The sequence below is a fragment of the Trichechus manatus genome, unplaced genomic scaffold (genome assembly GCF_000243295.1).
Source record: "Trichechus manatus latirostris isolate Lorelei unplaced genomic scaffold, TriManLat1.0 scaffold00071, whole genome shotgun sequence".
Taxonomy (NCBI): Eukaryota; Metazoa; Chordata; class Mammalia; order Sirenia; family Trichechidae; genus Trichechus; species Trichechus manatus.
In genome coordinates, this window is record NW_004444007.1 from 6492945 (window position 1) to 6519128 (window position 26184).

A 26184-nucleotide genomic window follows, 5' to 3' on the forward strand; every position below is an offset into this window, starting at 1 on the left:
GATTATTCACTTTTTTCTATGTTATTTTCCTTGCTAAAAACAGGGACAGGGGTATTTGTTTTTCTGTTCACTTACTTATCCCTAATATCTTGAAAAGCGTGTGATACAATATAGACAATAAATTAATACATGTTGAATAAATGAAGGTTTCTGTTTAATTCATAATGTACTTAAGGTATAAATAATATTAATAATGTTCTTGAACTAGATGTTTCTCTGAAGAACATATCTATTATTTATCCCTGTCCTTAACGCCTTATTCTGATAACAGCACACAATTTTACTTTGGGGAACTTGGAGAACTGTCTTCCCAACGTGGATATGGACTTGATAAACAAGCCAGAAGGGGTTCCCCTCGACTTCTTCGGCCAAAGGGCGTGCAAGTGACCTACCATAAGCCAAGACAATAATTTCTGCTTGGATTTTGAATTAAACAGAAACCAATGCTACAACAGATATCAATACAAAAAATATTCAGGTAATATTTATCCCAATGACATCAAAAATGCCCCTTCATACAAATTTCCAGAGTTTCTCTGGTCCCTGTTCCTCCTGATATTGCACTGGAACCATTCCTTCTACTAAAAAAAAAGATGAAAGTTTCTGGCAATTCTGAATAATCCACAGTGATCAAATTATTCCCATAATTCTTGTGGTTCTGTCTATTACAGCCTAGCATATATCATATCAACTTTCATGTCCAAGACAACTAGAAATGGCAAATACCAAAAAAAATCTGTTTGAAAGACTCAGAGAACTATCAAAGCCTGTATCTTGGAGAGCCAGAAAGTATATTAGAATCAGCCTGACTCCTGCTGCCTCTTTCCCTCTCAGAGAATTTGCAAATATATTAACAGTTAGGCGCTAGGAGACTAAGAAGCTAAGCAGAGCTTTTGACTTTTGGAAGTCCCAAGGTGAGGAGGACACAAAAGTAAAGTTCAGGGCCTATCAAGGAGAGACCGTTTTAAACACACTAAGCTTACTGTCTTAGTCATCTAGTGCTGCTATAACAGAAACACCACGAGTGGATGGCTTTAACAACAAGAAGTTTATTTCCTCACAGTAAAATAGGCTAAAAGTCCAAATTCAGGGCATCAGCTCCAGGGGAAGACTTTCTCTCTTTGTCAGCCTTCTTATCAGTGTTCCTCCGGACTAGGAGCTTCTCGGCACAAGGACCCCGGTCCAAAGGATGAGCTCTGCTCCCAGCACTGCTTTCTTGATGGTATGAGGTCCCCCATTCTCTGCTTGCTTCCCTTTCCTTTTATCTCTTGTAAGGTACAAGGTGGTGCAGGTCACACCCTAGGGAAACTCACTTTACATTGGATCAGGGATGTGACCTGGGTAAGGGCAGTGTTACAATCCCACCCTAATCCTCTTTAACATAAAATTACAATCACAAAATGGAGGCCAATCACATAATTCTGGGAATCATGGCCCAGCCAAATTGATACACACATTTTTGGGGGGACATAATTCAAACCATGACATTCCAAGTATATTAGAATGAGCCTGACTTCTGCTGCCTCTTTCCCTCTCAGAGCATTTGCAAATATATTAACTGTTAGGGGCTAGAAGACTAAGAAGCTAAGCAGAGCTTTTGACTTTTGGAAGTCCCAGGGTGAGGAGGACACAAAGGTAAAGTTCAGGGCCTATCAAGGAGAGATCCTTTTAAACACACTAAGCTTACAGACTCCTGAAGTCTTGTATTCTATAGAAATGCCAAATAAGAAATAGATCGGTGCTCACAAAGTCAGAAACTCAATATATATTCAACTCCTTCCCAGACTAAACGATGATGATCTACACTCATTCTAACTGATTAACAGAAGAAGAAGAAAAAAAAAAACCCTCTGGAAGAAGATAATATTATGCAGATTCACAAATTATTTCAATGAATTTTCACATGTAAAATCTAATATTCAATCAAAAATTGACAGAATATCAGCATATAGGACCAAAAAGAATTGATCAACGTTCAGCCATTTCAGGAGGTAGCATATGATCAGGTACTGATCAGGTACTGAAGGAAGAAGTCCAAGCTGCACTGAAGGCATTGGTGAAAAACAAGGTGCCAGGAATTGACGAAACACCAACTGAGATGTTTCAACAAATGGACACAGTACTGAAGTGCTCACTCATCTATGCCAAGAAATTTGGAAGACAGCTACCTGGCCAACTGACTCAACGAGATCCATGTTTAAGCTTATTCCTAAAAAAGATGATCCAACTGAAATAGGAAATTATCGAATAATATCATTAATATCACACACAAGTAAAATTTTGCTGAAGATCATTCAAAAGCAGTTACAGTAGCACATTAACAGAGAACTGCCAGAAATTCAAGTCAGATTCAGAAGAGGATGTGGAACCAGGGATATCATTGCTGATGTCAGATGAAACTTGGCTGAAAGGACAGAATACCAGAAAGATGTTCACCTGTGTTTCACTGACTATGCAAAGGCACTTGACTGTGTGGATCATAACAAATTATGGATAACATTGCTAAGAAAGGGAATTCCAGAACAATGAATTGTGCTCATGAGGAACCTGAGCATGGATCAAGAGGCAGTTGTTTGGACAGAAGGAGGGGATACTGAGTGGTTTAAAGTCAGGAAAGGTGTGCATCAGGGTTGTACTTTTCACCATACTTATTCAATCTGTATGCTGAGCAACTGATCCAAGAAGCTGGACTATATGAAGAAGAATGGGGCATCAGAATTGGAGGAAGACTCATTAACAACCTGCCTTATGCACATGACACAACCTTGCTTGCTGAAAGTGAAACGGACTTGAAGTACTTACTCATGAAGATCAAAGACCACAACCTTCAGTATGGATTACACCTCTACATAAAGAAAGCAAAAATCCTCACAACTGGACCAATAAGCAACATCATGATAAAGTGGAAAAGATTAAAGTTGTCAAGGTTTCATATTACTTGGATCCACTAACAACACCCATGGAGGCAGAAGTCAAGAAACCAAATGACGCATTGCTTTGGGGAGATCTGCTGCAAAAGACCTCTTTAAAGTGTTAAAAAGCAAAGATGTCACCTTGACGACTCAGGTGCACCTGACCCAAGCCATGGTGTTTTCAATCACATCATATGCGAAAGCTGAATGAGGAATAGGGAAGATGAAAGAACAACTGATGCCTTTGAATTGTGGTTTGGGGAAGAATACTGAATATACCACGGACTGCCAAAAGATTGAATAAATCTGTCTTGGAGGAAGTACAACCAGAATGCTCCTTAGAAGCAAGGATGGTGAGATTATGTCTCACATACTTTGGACCTGTTATCCTGGAACAGTCCCTGGAGAAGGACATCATGCTTGGTAAAGTAGCGAGTCAGTAAAAAGAGGAAGACCCTCAACAAGATGGATTGACACAGTAGCTGCAACAATGAGCTCAAGCATAACAACTATTGTGAGAATGGTACAGGAAATGGTAACTTAAAATCAAATATGTCAATAATTATATTACATGTGAATGGAATAAACATTGTAATTAAAAGACAAAGACTATCTAGTTGGATTTTTTAAAAGTATTATGCTTAGAGGAAATGTATTTTAAATATTAGGTTACAGAAAATTTAAAAGTAAAAATATGTTAAAAGTTATACCATGCAAATGCTAATAACAACAACAAAAAAGCTAGTGTAGCTATATTATTGTTAGATATGGTAGACTTTAAGACCAGAAGCATTACCAGAAACAAAGAGGGTCATTTAATTATGAAAAAGTGTCAATCCATCAGGAAAACATAATACTTCTGAATTTATATGCATGTTATAACATAGTCCAAATTGAAGAACTAAAGGGAAAATAGACAAAGTAACACTCATACTTGGAGTGAAAAACACATTTCTCATTAACTAATACAACAAACAACCAAAAATCAATGAGGTTATAGAAAATTTGAAAAAAGAAAATAATAAATGTGACCTAATTGACATAGTTGAGCTAACTGACTCCACAACTTTGTAATACACTTTTTTTTTTAAGTACACATGGAATTCTTATTAAATTTGACTGAATACTTGGGCAAAAACATGTTACAACACATTTCAAAGCATTTAAATACATACCGCATGTTTTCTGATCACAGTGGATTAGCATAGAAATCAACTAGAAAAAGATAAGTGAAGAATACCCAAATATTTGGAAATTATATTATATACGTGTAGATATCCATGGTCAAAGATGTTACCAAAATTAAAAGTATAAAATAATTTTAATGGAATAAAAATACAAAATATCGAATCTCAGAGAATGCAAAATCATGCACTGAAAAATATTTATCATTCTAAATGAACATATTAGAAAAAAATAGAAAGGCTAAAAATCAAAGGTCTAAATACACATCTCAAGAAAGTAGAAAAAAGAAAGCTAATTAAAGCTAATTTCTAAACAAATTAGAAACTATAAGGATAAAAGGAAAAATACTAATGAAATAGAAAAAAGCACAACAGAAAAATTAGATAAAAGCTAAAAGACTTTGGAAAGACTGATAAAGGTATAAAGAAAGAAAGTACTAATTACCAATATCAGGAACAAAGGTGGATTTCTTTTATAGATTTTATTATAAAAGATAAAAGAATACTATAGACAATTGTATGTCAGTAAGTATAAAAATTCAGAATAAATAAATTCAAGGAAAAAAAACAGACAAAAGAAGAATAGGAAATCTTAATAATCTTATATCTATCCAATAAATTAAAACTGAAAACAAAACCTTTCATGAATAACAGCTAAGAACTAGATGACTTTTTAGTTATTTCTTCTGGACATTTTAGGAAAAATAACAGTTATCCACACGAACTACTCCAGAGAAGTAAGTTTAAAGAAGAACAGTTCCCAAATCACATTTTAAGGCTGATAACATCTTGATATCAAAACTTAATGAGTTTATTATGAGAAGGGAAATTTTCAAGACAATAATTTTAATAATCATACTTCAAATTTTGAAAAAATACAAGCAAATCAGATTCAAATATATATAAAAAGATTATAACACAACAAAGTTTAATTTATTTATTTCAGAAAGCAAGGCTGCTTTCACATTCTAAACTAAAGTAATTCACCACATTAACAGGATAGAGAGGAAAAATAACATGATCATCTCAATAGATGCAGCAAAAATTGTTGACATAATTAAATTTAAAGTATGATTAATATCCATCAGCAAACTAAAATTAGATGAGAATGTCCTTATCTGATAAAAGGTATCTATGAAATAATACCTGCAGCAAACATCGTACTTAATGGTAAATATTAAAAGCTTTCCTCCTGGGATTGGGAATGAGGTAAAAATGTATTCTATCACTGTTTATATTCATCATCATGGTGGAGAATCCCTACTAGTACTATAAGGCAAAACCAAACAAAAACTAAAAGAAAGAAGGAAGGGAAGGAGAGAGAGAGAAAAAAATGAGAACGAGACAGAGAGGGAGAGAGAGAAGGAGAGGAAGGAGCAAGGAGAGAGTGGAGGAGAGAGACACACACAGAGAGAAAATGTAGGAGAAAAATAAAAAAATAAAGCTCTCAGTATTCAGATTACATGAGTATACATAGAAAATTCAAAAGTATATATACATTATTAATATTAATAAGAGACTTCAGTAATGTTTTTACACAGCTAGTCAATGGAAAAAAAATCAATGGCATTTATATACACCAATAATTAGAAATTGAAACTAAAACCTGACATCATTTAAAATAGCATTGAAAAATCAAATACTTAGGAAATACAACAAAATCTGTGAAAATTCTCTACAGATAAATCAATAAAATATTGTTGTAAGTTTTAAAGAAACCTAAAAAACTGAGAGCTATAACCAGTTCGTGGATTGAAAGATTCAAAATTTATAGATTTTAGTTTTCTGCAAGTTCACTTATTAATTTGATGCAACCACTGTACAAATCCCAGCAGGTAATTAATTTTTGTGTGTACAAATGGACAATCGGATTTTAAAACATTAATGGAAAAATAAATACCACAAATAGGCAAAATGCTTTTGAAGAAGAGCAAAATTTAAAGACATCTATTACCAAATAATATTTATTATGATGTTACATCAATGAAGAGAAGCCAAAGATTTCTTCAGCAATACATAAAAAGCACTAACTCTTGGGGAAAATATTGATAAATTGTATTGCATTAAAATTAAGAACTTAGGTTCATCAAAATATGCCAGTCATACAAAGGCAAGCAAATAAGGTGAAGAAAATAGTTGCAATACATATAACTAACATACTATTGTATCCAGAATATAAAAAAGAGCACTTAAAATTAATAAGAAGACAAAAAGAAAGGCAAGACATGAAGAGGCATCTCACCAAATAAAATATTCAAATGACCATTAAATATATGAGAATGTATTCTACCTCATTAGTGATCAGGAAAACGCAACTTAAAGTCACAATGCATTGATAATGGTCTGTTGATTGATGTGGGTGATGATTATAAATATGTGTTCCTTTTCTGAAAATTTATCAAATTGTACTTTTATGATTTGTGCACTTCTGTATGCATATTTCAGTAGAAATATTTATTTATACAAGGAATACGAGAGCATGGTAATTAGAGGAATCTGGTTGATAGAGGTGGAAGAAAAATACTGGTTAGTGCTTATCCTTATCTTTTCCACACTGTTCTCTTTCTCTTCTCTTTGTCCTTTTGTCACTTTACCTAATTACACTGCAAGTGTTTCAGTAGAGGGGGTATCAGTGATGGCAGTAAGATTGGGGTAGAAGAAATGGAATGGACTTTACTTCCCCTTGCTTCACATTGTCTTTCATTCACTTCTACATTCTGTTCAGCATAGTTAATACCACAGCAGAAGTAGGGCTTAAGGTGGGAAGACCAAATTTTCCTCTTCTTCCCAACTGCGGTCAATGAGTCCTGAAGCTGGATTGGCACTGGGACAATTTAAGTGGCAGGATTTTGGTTTGGAGAGCCACATTCAGTTATAGGTCCAATGTCATGAAGAGAAGAGTCAAGGAATCCCTGGTGGGGGCAAGGAGTAGGGAAATGAAACATCTATTAACATATCTGGGCTACATGTAATGGAAGCAGGATAGGTTAACAATGAAGATCATGGGCACTGGAGACAAATAGATCAGTGTTTGAATTGTCTCATCCACCTACTAACTGTGTGACTTTGAGCAAATTACTTATCCTGCCTCTGTTTCCTCATCTACAGTATGTATAAAGCAGCAATAACAATTTCATATGGTTTGTGAGTTCTAAATAAAAATAACTCACATAAAGTGCTTACCAAGGTGCCTAATGCCGAATAAGCACCCAGTATACGACAAGTGGGATGATGATGGTGTTATAAACTTTCAGAATCTTGCATTAGGAGTCTTCCATTTTGAAAGCCTTTTAAGTTATCTTATCTCCAAGACCAGCAATGTTTTATTGAAGAGGACGCTCTATCTCATCTGATAGAGGTCTCTTCAGAGGCCTGTATACTCATTCGTTTCAAAAATTATGAACTGTTCCAGGAAACCAGTAGTAACACATTTTCACCAATGTTGTTGTTAGGTGCCGTCGACTCGGTTTTGACTCCAAGCGACCCTATGTACAGCAGAACAAACACTGCCCATCTTCACAGTCATTGTTATGCTTTAGCCCATTGTTGCAGCCACTGTGTCAATCCATCTTATTCAGAGGTTTCCGCTTTTTCGATGGCCCTCTACTTTACCAAGCATGATATCCTTCTCCAGGGAGTGATCACTCCTGATAACATGTCCAAAGCATGTGAGATGTAGACTCACCATGCTTGCTTCTAAGGAGTATTCTGGTTGTACTTCTTCCAAGACAGATTTGTTCATTCTTTTGGCAGTCCATGGTATATTCAATATTCTTCCCCAGCACCACAATTCAAATGCGTCAGTTCTTCCATCTTCCTTATTCGTTGTCCAGCTTTCACATGCACACAAGGCAATTGAAAACACCATGGCTTCGGTCAGGTGCACCTTAGTCTTCAAGGTGACATCTTTGCTTTTAAACACTCTAAAGAGGTCTTCTGCAGCAGATTTGCCCAATGCAATGAGTCTTTTGATTTCTTGACTGCTACTTCCATGGTTGTTGATTGTGGATGCAAGTAAAATGAAATCCTTGACAATTTTAATCTTTTCTTTATTTAGCTTGATATTGCTTATTAGTCCAGTTGTGAGGATTTTTGTTTTCTTTATGTTGAGGTGTTTTCACGAATGGTAAGCAACATTTCACCCCAAACATGTTAAAGTCTTTATATAAATCCAAATCCCTTGACTTTTGACATGACTGTATATGCTGTAAAATTTCTTCTACTAAGTTTAATTTTTTAGGCAACTGGTTTTGAGTACCTATTATCTACTAGACACTGTATATTTCAGAGAATATTTGTTGTTCTTTGATAATACAGGTAAACTAAGAGCTAAATGCAATATTGGATGATAATGTCTAATGATGACAAAAATCCAGGGATTTATGGAAGCACGCAGGAGGGTTAGCCAAACCAAACTAGCTGGCTTGGGCAGAAGGGTGATAAAGAAGGGTACCTGAAGAAAGTGATGACCAAGCTGAGTTTCACAGCTGAATCAAAACTGGCCAATTAGAATGAGGGGAGATGTCATTCTGAGGAGCTTTTGAAGAAGCAAGGCGATATGAGAGGACATGCTGCATTTAGAGAAATAAAAGTGGTTCAATAAAGGCACCTACTTGCATTTGAATAATTGATGTTTAGATTTTTCAAATTTAATATTTTACATGAAAGTATTGTGTGTCCATTTGTGGAGTTACAACTACGTATCCTCTTATTGACCCATCATCTATAAAAAAGAGAAATGATAGCACATACATGATTTATTAGACCAACTAAATTCCATTGTGAACAGGAAGTGAAAGGTTTTTAAGACTTACTTTTGCAGTTTGCCTGGTAACCACAATCCTAATCAGCTAAAATATTCTAGGAGGCTAGGTAAGGAATATTTATTTTGCACTTTAGGAAACTTGGCAATTGGCTCTTAGTCCCAGTCTGCCCAAGTGGTATCATAAAAAACATTTAATTCTGCCCTACAGAAAAATGATAGGGGATAGGGGTGGGGGATCGTCAAGGGGAAAGCCTAGGGGCAACTTATTTCTGTCATTACCTTGTTCTGTAACTGTATTTAATTACATTTTCATCATGAATAAAAGAGCAGTTTCATCCTGAGAAAGTTTAGATGATTTTAGACACAAAAAACATAGTCTACATTCTATATTATGAGAAGCATTGAAGGATATGAGAAACCTAGCCCCAAAATAATAAAAATTTACTATATTTAAACACAACTCAGTAAGGAGTCATTTTTACCTGTTTTTCAAATCTGAGAACCTGAATTCTCAATTTTTATTGCGAGTTCAGTCAATTCAACTCTCTTTATAAATACCTAGTTCTTAGATCTCTTTCTCCAGGATTTTATTTTAAAAAATCAACACAAAATTTTGTGAGAATGAATAATCCCACAATATGAAATAAGAACTATAAATACTGTATGCAAATTTTTCCACCATCCATCTGTCAATTTGTCCTACTGTGGTGGCTTGCATGTTGCTATGATGTTGGAAACTATGCCACTAGTATTTTAAATAGCAGGGGGGTCAACCATGGTGAACAGATTTCAGTGGAATTTCCAGGCAAAGATAGACTAGGAAGAAAGGCCTGGTGATCTACTTCTGAAAATTATCCAATGAAAACCCTATGGATCTCAACAGAATATTATTGTACAACACAGTGTTGGAACATGAGCCTCTAAATTGAAAGGCACTCAGAATACACAGTGGCCACAACAATGGACTCAACCCTACCAACAATCACGGTTATGGTGCAACACTGGGTAACATTTATTCTGTTGAGCATGGGGTTGCCATGAATTGGAGAAGACCTGATGGCAACAAACAACAACAAATTTTTAGGAGCTATATTAAGTCTGGCCACGTCTTCAAAAACTAAAAATAATATGCAGTACGATTCTGGAATTAACTTCTAGGCAGTCTACATTAGGAAACTGTATCTCAAAACAATTTCATTCTACTTGGGTCAACAATCAACATCTGTGGAAGCAGCAGTCAAGAAATCAAACGATATTGCACTGGGAAAATCTGCTGCAAAAGACCTCTTTAAAGTTTCAAAAGGTAAAGATGTCACTGTGATAGCTAAGTTGTGCCTGACACAAGCCATGTTCTTTTCAATTGACTTATATGAATGTGAAACCTGGAGAATGAAAAAGGAAGACAGAAGAATTGATGCATTCAAATGGTTGTGTTGGGGAAGAATACTGAGTATATTGTGGACTGCCAGAGAACAAACAAATCAGTCTTAAAGAAATACAACCAGAATGTTCTTTAGAGGTGAGGCTAGTGAGTGTTCAGCTTGCTTTTCGGATTCATTTTCAGGAAAGACCAATCACTGGAGAAGAACATCATGTTTGGTAAAGTAAAAGGCTGGGGAAAACAGGGGAAACCATCAGTGAGATAGACTGAAACAATAGCCACAACAATACACTAAATTATATCAAGGAGCATGAAGATGGGACAGGACTTGGCGATATTTTGTTCTGTTATATATAAGGTTGCCATGAGTCAGAGCCAAACTGATGGCAAATAACAACAATAATCTCAAAACTAGTCTTGTCTGAGTGTTCACATTTTGAGTCTATATGTGTGTGCTATGTCAAACTTTATTGAATGGTATCTAATTTTAGTCTCGCTGCAGGAAAGTACTCAAATTTCAGATTTCACCAATTGTATTTCTATCGTTCTATATTTCTATGCTTAGAGTCACACGATACTGTAAATTAAGATGTGCTCTATTTCAATATGCTCTGCAAAATGCCAGCCATAGCTGTTTATTTCCTGGGTATGGCATCCTTTGTGCATTTTCTGATCTGCGCTATGATGTCATGTATGTTTTCACATGAGCATCTAAATTTTTGTCAGAGGGAGAGCAAGTACTAGATTGGCAATATAGCACCTGCAAATAACTCTTCACTGTGAAAAATTTTGGACCATATATGACGCTTCCTATGTAGCATTATCAAATATACCCTTTTCAGCACAATCTCTTCTCACTCCCAACCCTACTATGTAATACTTCGTGGGTTTGGGGTTTAACATTTACTACCTGTTAAAAACAAAATTCATTACATTTGTTGAACGTCATATGTACTAATAGAAGATAATGCAGTTAAACACCATATCTCTCAAGAAAATTAAATAAATCAATAATAATTTATAATATGGAAAGTGGCTCAAGTTAGAAGAAACAAAATAAGTATATTATAAATCAAATATGACAGTTTGTTTAGTTTTACTTCAGAAATACTGAGAAGGATATGAAATGTTCATTAAGAACTTTGATTCCATTAGTAAAATAAAATCTGTGACTTAAGTTATCCTTACCCTGATCTACCTTTGGACTGTCAAAATCTTTTTCCAATCTGTGATGGTTAAGATTGTTTGTCAACTTGGCTGGGCCAAGATTCTCAGTGTTTATATGTGATAACTCTCATCATGGAATCTGCTGTGAGTAGCCAAGAGAGTTTCCTTAGGGGTGTGGCCTGCATCGAAATACAAGCAGACATTCTGGTTTTTTGCTTGCTCTGGATCCTGCAGCTGCCTCCTGTTTGTCTGACCTCCAGATCTTGGGAATTGAGCTATCAGCTTATCTGCCGATCTTGGGATTCCTCAGTCTTCAAAGCTAGTGAGTGAGAGCCTGCTCTCTGACCTGCCACTCTTGGGTTTGCCAGCCACTGCAGCTATGTGAATCAAGAGAAGCCTCTATCCTGATCCACTGACTTGGGCCATTTCAGCCTCTACACTCACGTGAGCCATTTCCTTGATATAAATCTCTCTATATATATATTTATACACTTTACTGGTTTTGTTTATCTAAAGAACCCAGCCTAAGACACAATCTGATCTGCTGAGGTCATATACAGACAACGGTAAGTTTATGAGTTTATGGGCAGAAAAAGGAGGTTGTTATTTTAACATGGAGAGGAAGTCTTCTAACACTTCAAACTCCTTCATCCTAGTCAAAGGTCAACCACTTGTCTGTCAGTTTGTCATACAGTGGTAGCTTGCATATTGCTGTGATTCTGGAAGCTATGCCACTGGTATTTCAAATACCATGGGGACAGGTTTCAGCAGAACTTCCAGACTAAGACAGGAAGAAGGACCTGGCAATCTACTTTTAAAAAAATTGGCCACTGAAAACCTTATAAATAGCGGTGGAATATTGTCTGATATAATGCCAGAAAATGAGCCCCTCGGGTTGGAAGGCATTCAAAATACGACTGGGAAAGAGCTGCCTCTTCAAAGCAGAATCAACTTTAATGATGTGCATGGAGTCAAGCTTTCAGGACCTTCATTTGCTGCTGTGCAATGACTCAAAATGAGAAGAAACAGCTGCAACATCCATTACTAATCGGAACTTCGAATGTACAAAGTATGAATCTAGGAAAATTGGAAGTCGTCAAAAATGAAAGGGAACACATCCTAGGCATTAAAAAAAAAAAAAATGCCATTGGGTCGATTCTGACCCATAGTGACTCTATAGGACAGAGCAGAACTGCTCCATCAGGTTTCCAAGGTACAGCTGGTAGATTTGAACTGCCGACCTCTTGGTTAGCCAAGGAGCCACCAGAGCCCCATCGTAGGCATTAGTGAGCTGAAATGCACTGGTATTGCACATTTTGAATAGGCAATCACATGGTCTATAATACCAGAAATGACAGACTGATGAGGAACTGCATCACATTCATTGTCAAAAAGAACATTTCAACATCTATCCAAAAGTACAACACTATCAGTGATAGGATAATATCTATATGATTGGAAGGAAGATCAATTAATATGACTATTATTCAAATTTATGCACCAACCACTAATGACAAAGATGAAGAAATTGAAGATTTTTACCAACTTCTGCAATGTGAAATTGAAAAAACATGCCATCAAGATGCATTGATAATTACTGGTGATTAGAATGCAAAAGTCGACAACAAAGAAGGATCAGTAATTGGAAAATGTAGCCTTAGTGATAGAAACAATGTTGGAGATCACATGAATGAATTTTGCAAGACCAACAACCTATTCATTGCAAATATCTTTTTTCAACAACATAAATGGCTATTATACATGTGAACCTTGCCAGATGGAATACACAGGCATCAAATTGACTACATCTGTGGAAAGAGACGATGGAGAAACTCAGTATCATCAGTCAGAATAAGGTCAGGGGCCATCTGTAGAACAGACCATCAATTGCTCATATGTAAGTTCAAGTTGAAGCTGAAGAAAATTAAAACAAGTCCATGAGAGCCAAAGCACAACTGTATATCCCACCGGAATTTAGAGACCAACTCAAGAATAAATTTGATGCATTCAACACTAATGACTGAAGACCACAGAAGTTGTGGGATGACATCAAGGACATCATACACAAAGAAAGCAAAAGGTCATTAAAAAGCCAGGAAAGAAAGAAAAGACGAAAATGGATGTTAGAAGAGACGCTGAAACTTGGTGTTGAACGTAGAATAGCTAAAGCTAATGGAAGAAATGATGACATAAAAGCGCTGAACAGAAGATTTCAAAGTGTGGCTTGAGAAGACAGAGCAAAGTACTATAATGAAATATGCAAAAACCTGGAACTGGATAACCAAAAGAGAAGAACACGCTCAGCATTTCTCAAGCTGAAAGAACGGAAGAAAAAATTCAAGCCCCAAGTTTCAATATTGAAGGATTCTATGGGCAAAATAGAAAGGTGATCTGAGAGAAAGCAGAAATTATCAAACAATATCATTCATATCACACGCAAGTAAAATTTTACTGAATATAATTCAAAGTGGTTGCAGCAGTACATTGACAGGCAACTGCCAGAAATTCAAGCTGGATTCAGAAGAGGATATGGAAGGATTTTAACAATAATTTATCTAGTATAATTAGATACTACATTGCTGATGTCACATGGATCTTGGCTGAAAGCAGAGAATACCAGAAAGATGTTTACTTGTGTTTTATTGATTATGCAAAGGCGTTTGACTACATGGATCATAACACATTAAGAGTAACATTTCAAAGAATGGAAACTCCTGAACACCTTACTCGTGTTAATGAGGACCTGTACATAGACCAAGAGGCAGTCATTTGAAGAGAACAAGGAGATGCTGCATGGTTTAAAATCAGAAAAAGTGTGTATCAGGACTGTATCCATTCATTGTATTTATTCAATCTGTATGTTTAGCAAATAATCCGAGAAGCTGGACTATATGAAGAAGAATGGGGTATCAGGATTAGAGGAAGACTTACTAACAACTTGTGATATGCAGATGACACAACCTTGCTTGCTGAAAGTGAAGAGGACTTGAAGCACTTACTGATGAAGATCAAAGACTACAGCCTTCGGTATGGATTACATCTCAACATAAAGAAAACAAAAATCCTCACAACTGGACCAATAAGCAACATCATGACAAATGGAGAAAAGATTGAAGTTGTCAAGAATTTCATTTTTCTTGGATCCACAATCAATGCCCATGGAAGTTGCAGTTAAGAAATCAAACAATGTATTGCATTGGGCAAATCTGTCACAAAAGACCTCTTTAAAGTGTTAAAAAGCAAAGATGTCACTCTGAGGACTAATTTGTGCCTGACCCAAGCCAAGGTATTTTCAATTGCCTCATATGCATGTGAAAGCTGGACAATGAATAAGGAAGACCAAAGAAGAATTGAATTATGGTGTTATCAAAGAATACTGAATATACTATGGACTGTCAGAAGAACAAATAAATTGTCTTAGAAGAAGTACAGCCAGGATGCTCCTTAGAAGTGAGGAACACAAGACCTCATCTCACACACTTTGGACGGGTTATGAGGGGGGACCAGTCCCTGGAGAAGGACGTCATACTTGGTAAAGTAGAGGATCAACAAAAAAGAGACTCTCAATGAGATGAACTGACACAGTGGCTCCAACAATGAGCTCAAATACAGCAACAATTGTGAGGATGGCACAGGACCAGGCAGTGTTTGGTTCTGTTGTACATTAGGTGGCTATGAGTTGTAACCAACTCAAGGACACCTAAGAACAACAACAGTCAAAGATAATCTACATTATTACTCTCATCGATAGATGCCATTGTATTTGTGTTTAACCCCTTTATTTTTCTCATTCTCTTTCACCTGCCTCATCCTGTCTTTACTTATTTCAGATATTTAAGGATTGACTTTTCTCTCTGCTTAAAAGACTACTAAGAACTACTAAGTTAGAGGAGTTCCTGAGTGTCGCAAACTGTTAGGTGGGCAGTTCGAACCCACTCAGAGTTACCTCTGAAGAAAGACCTGGCAATTTGCTTCTAAAAGGTCACAGCTTTGAAAATCCTATGGAGTACAGTTCTACTATGCAACACACGGGGTCACCCTGAATTGAAATCCACTTGAAGGCAACTGGTAAACGGTAAGTACATTTAAACTACAATTGTATAGTGTCAAATCAATCATTAAATAGACATACAATTAACAATTATATCTCTAGCAAGGCAATTTACAATATGTATAATGATTGTTGTTATCCATATGATCAAATATTAAGATTCATCACTTTAAGACTCTGAAAAAATACTAATGTATTAATAATTTATTTACACAATGGCTGTACCATTTTGCATTCCCACCAGCAATAGATAAGGATTGCAATTTTCCCACATCCTTGTCAACGTTTGTTATTTTCTGATTTTTTTTTTTTTTAATCTTAGCCATCCTAGTAGGAATGAAATTGTATCTCATTGTGGTTTTGATTTGCATCTCTCTGATGGCTAATGATGTTGAGCATCTTCTCTTGTGTTTGGTGGCCATTTGCATGTCCTCCTTGGTGATATGTCTTTTCAAGTCCTTTGTTCCTTTTACATTTGGGTCATTTGTCTTTTTCTTACTAAGTTGTTAAAGTTATATATATATAGAGAAAGAGATTATTATATTCTTATTGGATATATGATTCTGAAGATATTCTCCCAGTCAGTAGCTTGTCTTTTCATTTTATTGGTAAAGTCTTTTGATAAGCAAAATTTTTTAATTTTTATAAAGTCCTATTTTATCTTTTGCTGTTTGTGCTTTTGTTATTAAATTAGATTATTTATTGTTAAAATCTAGGCCCAACAGTGTTGCCCCTGCATTTTCTTCTGAGAATTTTATTATAGTTTAGCAAAATGGTACAGCCATTGTGGAAAACAGTATGGCAGTTCCTCAAAAAACTAAAAATAAAACTACCATGTGGCCCAGCAATTCCACTCCTAACTATATACCCAAGAGGCTTAAAAGCAGAGATACTTATACACCAATGTTCACTGCAGCACTATTCGCAATATCCAAAAGGTGGAAACAAACTAAATGTCCATCAATGGATGAATGGATAAACAAAATGTGGTACATACATAAAATGAAATACTACTCTGCTAGCAAGAGAAAGGAAGTCTTGATACATGCTACAATATAGATGGAGCTTGAAGACATTATGCTGAGTGAAATAAAGTCAGTCAGAAAAGAAAAATTATTGTATGATCTTACTTCTATAAAAAGATGAGAACAAGCAAATGTATAGAGACCAAGCTTTCTTAGTAGTTACCAGGGATGGGAGGGCAGGGGTTATTGCTTATGGAGTACTGAGTTTCAGTTTACGGTGATGGAAAAACCACTTTGATTAAGGGTAGGGTTGCACAGCCGATTAATGTAATTGCTGTCAGTAAGTTGTATTCCTGTTGAGTTGGCAAAAGTTGAGTTGGCAAAATTGTGTGATAAATATATTTACAACAACAACAACAACAAAACAGTAGCTGCTAAGTCTGCTTATGTACACCAAACTCCTCTGGGATTTGGCTACTTGGTGTGCAGGCTTATCCACAGGGACTTCTCACCCTATCGAAGAAGTATAGTGGAGGGCCAGAGATCCAGAGTGGAGCCCATTAAGTATAGGGCTCAGAGCTTGGCCCCGGTTTTTCTAGGTCAAAGGATATTATTGTGGAGAAGCCTGCTAGATACATGTGAGATGATAACAGTTATTATAAGTAGGATTATTCCCAACTATAAAAGTCAACACCAGGCAGCCCATATTTATCTAAAAATATGGGGTTAAAAAGGTAAATGTGTGTTTTATAAGCTAACACAAGCTAAAGGAAACAAAATTTCAAGAAGTGAGTCAAAGAGAGAAGTGCTTCTTTCACACGGATGGAAATGCTTTCAGGATTTTAGCTAGTAGTCACCATTTTATGAATATTTTATGGATATCTATTATGTTTTACCACTACCCGTCTGTCAGCTTGTCATACTGTGGCGGTTTGCCTGTTGCTATGATGCTGGAAGCTATGCTACCAGTATTTCAAATACCAGCAGGGTCAATCATGGTGGACAGGTTTCAGCAGAACTAGGACAGGTTTCAGACAGACTAGGAAGAAAGACTTGGCCATCTACTTCCAAAAATTAGCCAATGAAAACCTTATGGATCACAACAGAATATTTTCCAATATAGTGCTGGAAAACAAGCCCTGTAAGTTTAAAGGCACTCAAAATACACAGTGGATGCAATAATGGACTCGAGCAGACCAGCAATCATGAAGATGGTGCAGGACTTGGCAATGTTTTGTTCTATTGTATATGGGGTTGCCATGAGTTGGGGACAACTCGACAAAACTAACAACAACAACTATGTCTCAAATGGTACTAGGTGCTGGAGAGATAGCAATGAATAAAAAGTTCACAGGTTCTGTTCTCATGCAGTTTACATTCTATTGGGAGGGATGCATATTTTAAAAGTATTTAGAAAGGAATCATAGGTATAATTAAAGAACTTAGAAATATTGATAAATTCAGTGAAAAAAACAAACAGTAGCAGACAAGCATCCCAGGCAGGGATGAGTAGGAGCAAATGTTCCTTGGTGGGAAATGGCTTTTTTGTAACAGTGAGAGCTGAGGTTGAGAAAAGACCATTCAACTGCTTGTAGACTATGGTAAGGATTTAGGATTTTATTCTAGGAGAAATAAGAGGTTATTGAAGGATTTTAGACTGGAAAGTTTCAAGATGTGACTTACAGTTTTGAGAGATCATTTTGGTGCTATGTGGGCAGAGGCAGGAATGGCAGCAGGGAGACCGGAGAGGGGCACTTTTGTCACCCACGAAAAATGACAGTAAAGGATATGATCATATAGACTGGAGCACACATTTTATTCAAGAGTCTATCAGACTAAGACAGCATAGAATGTTTTGATGTTGTCATTTGAGAGTTATATTTAAAACCTCATTATGAGCATTTTGGAATTATGTTTATGTACTAGTCATGCAGGTAGAAGGTGGGTGTGAGAGGAAAATGCCAAGATCAAGTCAGCCTTCCCTTTCAGTCCCTGTCAGTATGGCTTGTTAGCTGGAAGAGTGACAGCATTAAGTGGGTACGAATAAATGAGTTGAGTGGATGTAAACCAAGCCTCACCATCTCTCCCATCTTAAATGGCTCCTCTGAGACACAGATTTGAGCCAAATAAACAGACCAGGCTGGGATGAAAAGAACAGGATGCTAAATCAAATATGCAAGTCGTTTCAAGTGTGGGCAATCCTAATGAACCTTACTCTCATTTGCTTCTCTCCCCACCCCATCTCTTTTCATCCACCGTCCTGTCATTTGCTCTGAAGCTGCATTGTTGCCTCTGTCTTTCTAGTCAGCTCACTGCTCCAACTTCATTGGACCCTAGCTACTTTTCCTTTCCATGAAATCCCCAACTGGACCTTCTCTTTTACCTTTTCTTCTACTTAACTGCAGACACTTGTTAGATTGGGTATTAATTCAATCAGTGGTTGTGAATGAAGAAAGCTGGAAAAAAACACAAACTGCCTCATTTCAGCAAAGTCTCCTGATAGCTTTCCCAACTCCAGAAGTTTGGTGGTCTCAGCTGAGTGTGCTACATGTACAAAAGAGTCACACTATAGCAGATATCTGAGACTGTCATGGTGAAAATACAGACTATTTGCAGTCACTGAGGGTAATTATTAAAGTGTCCACCATGGTCTCTGTAGACAGTGTTGTGGACTACAGTGGGTGCAGAAGTAAATGATCTGGTGTCTGCTATCATCCCCTTATGCCCCGAGAACATGGCCTCATTAATTCTGGGAGGCCCCATTAAAAGGGCAGCAGTGCTCTGCAACCTCGTTTTCTCATCCATTAACCACAACACCCTGACCACAAGATGGCCTTTTTCATGTAGGATTACATGACCCCACTTTGACTTTCCCAAACATAGCTCACATAGTATAATAAGAAACCACTGACTTTGACCAAATGAGGCAGAGCTGCCTCTAGCCCAAGTGACACTCCTTCCTGTTACTAGAGAGTTATGGTCTCATTGGAGAAAAAAATGTACACCCATGAAATAAACACTGAATATTTCAGGCAATATAAAAATAAGTCCTCTTTGTCCATTGATTTAGGCTATGAGAAAGATATGCCAAGTAAACTCTTATTCTTGCTAGCCTGGTCATCCTCTGCTATTCAAGTTTAAATATTTCCAAGAGTATTTCATTCATTACACCAAATCTCTATTTTTTTTTTCCTTGAGAAAAGTCTTGAAAGAGTACTGCCAGTGAAACCCTCGGGACAGCTAAGGAATGGAACTCCATTATTCATTGTGCTGATCTTCCAAAAACAACTGTGATTCACCATGGATAAGTGGACATGGGCAGTAGTAGGCTTGGAGAGCAAAGCTTTGAAATTAGGTGTGATATTTGCCTATATATCTATTTTGGTGAATTAACAACTAATATAATTTCCCAACACAGATAAGTGTTGTAGAACTAGAGATAAAGAGCCTACTACCTGTAAAGCTCTGAATCTGTATCAGTGAATAAAAGTGGGGGAAACAGTCATTAAATAACTTAACATACAATTAATTATGTAATAACTATTATGATAAGTGCCTTGAAGAAGTTATACAGGTACTTTGAAAACTTACAAGTGGTTTTGACCTAGTCTTGGGGACCTGAATTAGCTCAGCACCAGTCAATTTATGTCACATCACTTAATTGGAAGAAATTCTGGCCTCCCTTCTAGGCAGTGGCTCCTTTGGCCTCTATACAGGCCACAACAAGCTCTACAACGGTATATCTCCTGGACTCACTGATCTCCCTTGCTTCCCTACCACAAACTGCCTGCGACACCACTCCCAGGAGGGAAGTTAATTAGAACTAATCTCTTCATCTACCTCTTGTCTGTCACTTTGTTGTACTGTGGTGGCTTGCACGCTGCTATGATACTGGAAGCTATGCCATTGGTATTTCAAAGGCCGGTATGGTCACCCATGGTAAATAGGTTTCAGCAGAGCTTCCAAACTAAGACAGACTCAGAAGAAAGGCCTGGTGATCTACAAAAATTAGCTAAAAATCCCTATAACCCATAACTTACTGCTGCTGAGTCAATTCCGACTCATAGCAAACGTATAGGACAGAGTAGAACTGCCCCAAAGGGTTTCCGAGGAGCTGCTGGTGGATTTGAACTGCTGACTTTTTGGTTAGCAGCTGCTCTTAACCACTACACCACTAGGGTTTCCAAAAGCCCTATGGATCACAGAATATTGTCCAAGACTAACACAGTTTGCACACATCATCAGGAAGTACAGATTACTGGAGAAAAACATCACGTTTGCTAAAGTAGAGGGTCAGCAAAGGCAAGGGAACTCTTCAGTGGGATGGATTGACCCAACAGACACAACAGTGGACTCAAACATACCAGCTATCAAGAATATGGTGCAGGACCAGGCAACATTTCATTTTGTTATACATGGGATCATCTTGAGTAGGCACTGACTCCATGACAACTAACAATAACAAAAATTTCATCACACCTCTTGTCATTAGTTTACCTCACTCAACGGGACCAGCCAAGACATTCCTAAGTTATCCAGCATGGTCAAGAGACAGTCCTACATATCTCTGTACATTCCTAAAATCCAACCTGATCTTCCTGTCCTCAACACCACCCTAAATCCTTGCCTTGTGCCTTCTGGAACTCATAATCTGTTATCAGCAAATTTCTCCATCTTCAGCCTCTTGTCTGAGCATCCTTACTATCTTTGGGCTCTCACTAAAATGTGACCCTCCCCAAGGCCAGAGCTTCCCTTTAAGGCTTCTCAAGTGACAGCTGTTTTCTCTCCTACACCCCATGTCACACTGGGCCTTGTTCTTCATTTCTGATTCCTTTATGCTCCTTGATAAATGCATATGTCCTTACTTAGACACACACATACACACAAATATAAAATGAAAATTCCACCTCTCAGATTATACCAAAATCTAATAGACCCTAACATGTATATAATGATTACTTTGTCAGACACTGTCCTATTTGAGCCTCACAAAAACACTATAAGGTATGTATGTATCTATCCTTATTTTACAGATACACTTGAAGTATTGGGATGTTAAGTGAGCTGTCCAACGTCAAACTGCTAGAAAATGTCAGAGCTGGGATTTGAACCCTGGTAGTCTGGCTCCAAATCCCATGCTTTTAATGTCTATGTCATAGTGCCTCCCACCATTTGCTGCAGTTATCAAATCTTTCCAGCCACTGTCTCTCATTTGGTGTCAATTTTAACTCTTCGATCACTGTTTTTCCCCCCTTAACTAGTCCTGTCATCAATAATGCTGACTTCAATAGATATGGAGAAGAGCCCTTCAACACCAAGGCCTCACAGTTCTTTCACGTCCTCCCCTCCACCATCCACTCCCTTGGGTGCCCACTAGAGCTTATCATTGGCTACAACTGCTCCATCCTCCAAATCTCAGTTTCAAATAACCCACAAAACAATTATCATCCCTCATCTTTCCAGTTCAAACCTCTAGTACCTTCACTCCAAGAGGTTTTTTTTTTTGAACCACACCAAGTCTTTCTCCTTACTCACTTGAATTCCATGGATTAGTATTACAATTGTTTCCTTGCATACACCCTCTACATTTTTGCTCCTTTCTTTTTCAATCTTTCTTGCTTGACACAATTCTAATCATGATTAATTCTAGCTCTTCATCTACTCTCATAATCCTATGCAGCTGAATCTGAAGAAAAAAATGCAGCCATGCTGTTATGGCTTGACTTGTGTCTTGAATGAACTTGAATGCATTATTTCTAATAAGACGCTGATGGACTATGTCTTGGTTACCATGTGCTGCTATGATAGAAATACTGCAAGTGGGTGGCTTTAAAGAACAGAAATTAATTTTCTCACAGTTCAGGTGGCTAGAAGTCCAAATTCAAGGCATGGCTCTAGGGGGGAGGTCCTTACTTGCCTATTTCAGTTTCTAGTAGCTGATAGCAATCCTTGACATTCCTGGACTTGTAGATTATATATATATATATATAAAATCCCTGCTGCTTTTTCTCTAGAGAGCCCTGACTAAGACCCATGGTTACTTTAAATTTATGAAGCCTGCCTGGTCATTCTGTATTTTACTAATCAGTTCTCTCTCCCACTCTCCAAGATAACTATTTAACTATCCTTTCTCCACAATCCTCAAACATAACCTATTTAATCTGGCATAGATGAAGATCTTGCTTCTCATTTCCTGAGCAAATAGAAGCCAGCAAAAGAGAACATTCTCATCCTTCCACCCCCAAGCCTACGACCTACCTGCATCTACGCACATGCAATGTGCTTCTCCTCCATTGAAAACGGATGGCAATTTATGCCCACTTCCAACATTTTCTACTATTTTACAATACAATCAATAATTAACTCTCCACATCACTTAGAAAGACAAGTACATATTCTGCATTTTTAAAAAAATAAAGCCAAATTAAACTATATCCTTTTTTTTTCTTTTCAACTTAGTTAATGTTTTTCTCTTGGGATCTATGCTAGTAGTTTTATTTTGATTTTCTCCAAAGTAATTGTGTGCCTATCAACACGATTGATTGCAGAAATAAGTAATGGGTGTAGCATCTTCACTTCTTTATTGGATTCCCATAATGAATTCAGCATTTCTCAGCATAATGAGCTTTTAAATTATTAATCATGTACACAGTCCAAAAACACATCCATAACATATAACATATAATATACAGAGAGCAAACTATACCCAGGTGTCCAGTGTTTCTGGTGACAAGACAAACCAGAAGAGGAAGCTCAAGCTGTTCGCAAGTGTCACCTGAGATAAAAAGACGAAAACAATATTTGAAATGTGAAGCAAACTTTGCTACAGTTTTATTCACTTTATGTCGTTTCCTACATTCTGGAGAGTTTGGTTTGATCGCAACAAATGTGTAATTTCTTTCAATTTTCCTTTTCATCTCATTCTTACAAAGCGAATCATTAGTTAATAGCACAACCTCCACCAGACTGAGCCCGGAACAAATGGATTTACCACCACCTGCTGCTCTGGCAAGGACCACAATAGAAAGTCCCGGACAGAGTGGGAGAAAAATGTAGAACAAAATTAATATTCACACACACACAAAACACCAGGCTTGCTGGTCTGAGAGACTGGAGAAACTGAGAATATGGTCCCTGGACACCCTTTTAACTCAGTACTGAAGTCACTCCCAAGGTTCACTCTTCAGCCAAAGATTAGACAGGTCTATAGGGCCAACAGAAACCCTGGTGGTGTAGTGGTTAAGAGCTATGGCTGCTAACCAAAAGGTCGGCAGTTCAAATCCACCAGGCACTCCTTGGAAACTGTATGGGGCAGTTCTACTCTGTCTATAGGGTCGCTATGAGTTGAAATCGACTCGATGGCACCGGGTTACGGGTTATAGGGCCAACAATAACACGCTTGAGGGATGTGCTTCATAGTTCAACTATGTATATGAGACTAATGGGCACACTAGCCCAAAAGCAAAAACTAGAAGGCAGGAAGGGACAGGAAAACTGGATGAATGGAAACAAGGAGTCTGGGGTGGAGAAAAGGAGAGTGTTGACACATAGTGGGATTGGAAACCAATGTCAGAAGACAATTTGTGTATTAATTGTTTAATGAGAAACTAATTTGTTCTGTAAATTTTCACATGAATCACACACACACACACAAATGGTATCATTAGTTGAGTTCTTTTAGAATGATAGTGTTTGGCTGTTTAAAAGTTAATATTAATGTCAGCTTTACGTTTTACTATTCAAATATAACACTTGCTAAAAATAAAAATCTATTACCCTATCCTTGTGAAAGTATCAAAAGTTTATGAGAAACTTTGGTTACCTGGCTTGGAAAACCTGGTATCAATACTTATTATTTCCTTTTTTCATCTCTTATGTCCTCAATAAATATAGCTAGAGCCCTAGTGATGCAGAGCATAGTGCCCTTAAAACCAAAAAATGAAACTCGTTGCCGTTGAGTTGATTCCGACTCATGGAGACCCTATAGGACAGACTAGAACTGCCCCATAGGTTTCCAAGGACAGCCTGGTGGATTCAAACTGCCAACCTTTTGGTTAGCAGCCATACCTCTTAACCACTACGCCACTAAGGTTTCCAAAGTGCCCTTAGGAAGCTTATCATCTAGTTGGGAAGACAGGCTATATACATAAAACCTCACATGATGGTTTAATATAGTTTAAACTAAGTGAGAAGGCAAAGATGTCACTTTGATGACTAAGGTGCACCTGACCTAAGCCATGGTATTTTCAATCACCTCATATGCATGCAAAAGCTGGACAGTGAAAAAGGAAGACTGAAGAATATTCTATGCATTTGAATTGTGGTGTAGGCAAAGAATGTTGAATATACAATGGACTGCCAGAAAAACGAGCAGATCTGTCTTGGCAGAAGTACAGCCAGAATGCTCCTTAGAAACAAGGATAGCGAGACTTGGTCTCATTTACTTCGGACATATTATCAGGAGGGACCAATTCCTGAAGAAGGACATCATACTTGCTAAAATAGACAGTGAGTGAAAAAGAGGAAGACCCTCAGTGAGATGGACTGATACAGTGGCTGCAACAATGGGCTGAAATAGAGCAACAGTTATGAGGATGGCTCAGGATGGGGCAGCATTTTGTTCTGTTATACATGACGTCACTATGAGTCAGAGCTGATTTTACCACACCTAACAACAACCAGTGTGAGACAAGCATATTTTAAACTGAGAGATCTGGTGTAAATTACTTATGTCCAATCAGTTTTTGAACTTCTTTTCCTTTATCTTCAAAATGTCTTCCACACAATTCTTAATCTTGTTATTAGCCTTCTAACTACTCATGCCCTGACATCATCACTCACATGGAATTACTACAACACCTTTCTTGCCAGCCTCTTTATTCTCCAATTCATGCCAAACTATTCAGCCTCTTTATTCTCCAGTTGACTGCCAATATAGGTTTACTGAAGTTTTGCTTTTGTTACTCTCTAATCAAAAACTTCCTAGCGCTCCTTGCTTCAACCCTTGTGTAGTCTAAATTACTTTCCTTGACTTTTAAGTCACGCCAAAGTCTGGTCACACCCTTAATGCTTATCCTTGTTTCCCATGAGGGCCCCACTTCTGTCTAATGAGGTCAGTATTTTCACAGCCATATGAAAATCTACTGCTTATGAAACTTCACAACCATGTCTTTTTTCTCTCCTAAACATCATTCTTCATCTCTTCTGCCCCTTAAATTTCAGCTTATGCTTTAAGGACTGTGTAGATCATAACAAATTATGGACAACATTGTGAAGAACGGGAATTCCAGAACACTTAATTGTGCTCATGAGGAACCTGTACATAGAACAAGAGGCAGTCCTTTAAACAGAACAAGGGAATACTGTGTGGTTTAAAGTCAGGAAAGGTGTGCAGCAGGATTGTAACCTTTCACCATACTTATTCAATCTGTTTGCTGAGCAAATAATCTGAGAAGCTGGACTATATGAAGAAGAACAGGGCATCAGGATTGGAGGAAGACTCATTAACAACCTGCGTTATGCAGATGACCCAACCTTGCTTGTGAAAGTGAAGAGGATTTGAAGCACTTACTGATGAAGATCAAAGACCACAGCCCTCCATATGGATGACACCTCATCAAAAAGAAAATGTGATAAATGGGAAGCTGATACTCTAATTTCACATTTTCAGATTTCACCATTGTCTTTAGAGATAAAAGGCCAAGATCTTTGCTGCTATACTTCCAGTAATTTCCTCTGGGTGGCAAAAAAAAAAAAAAA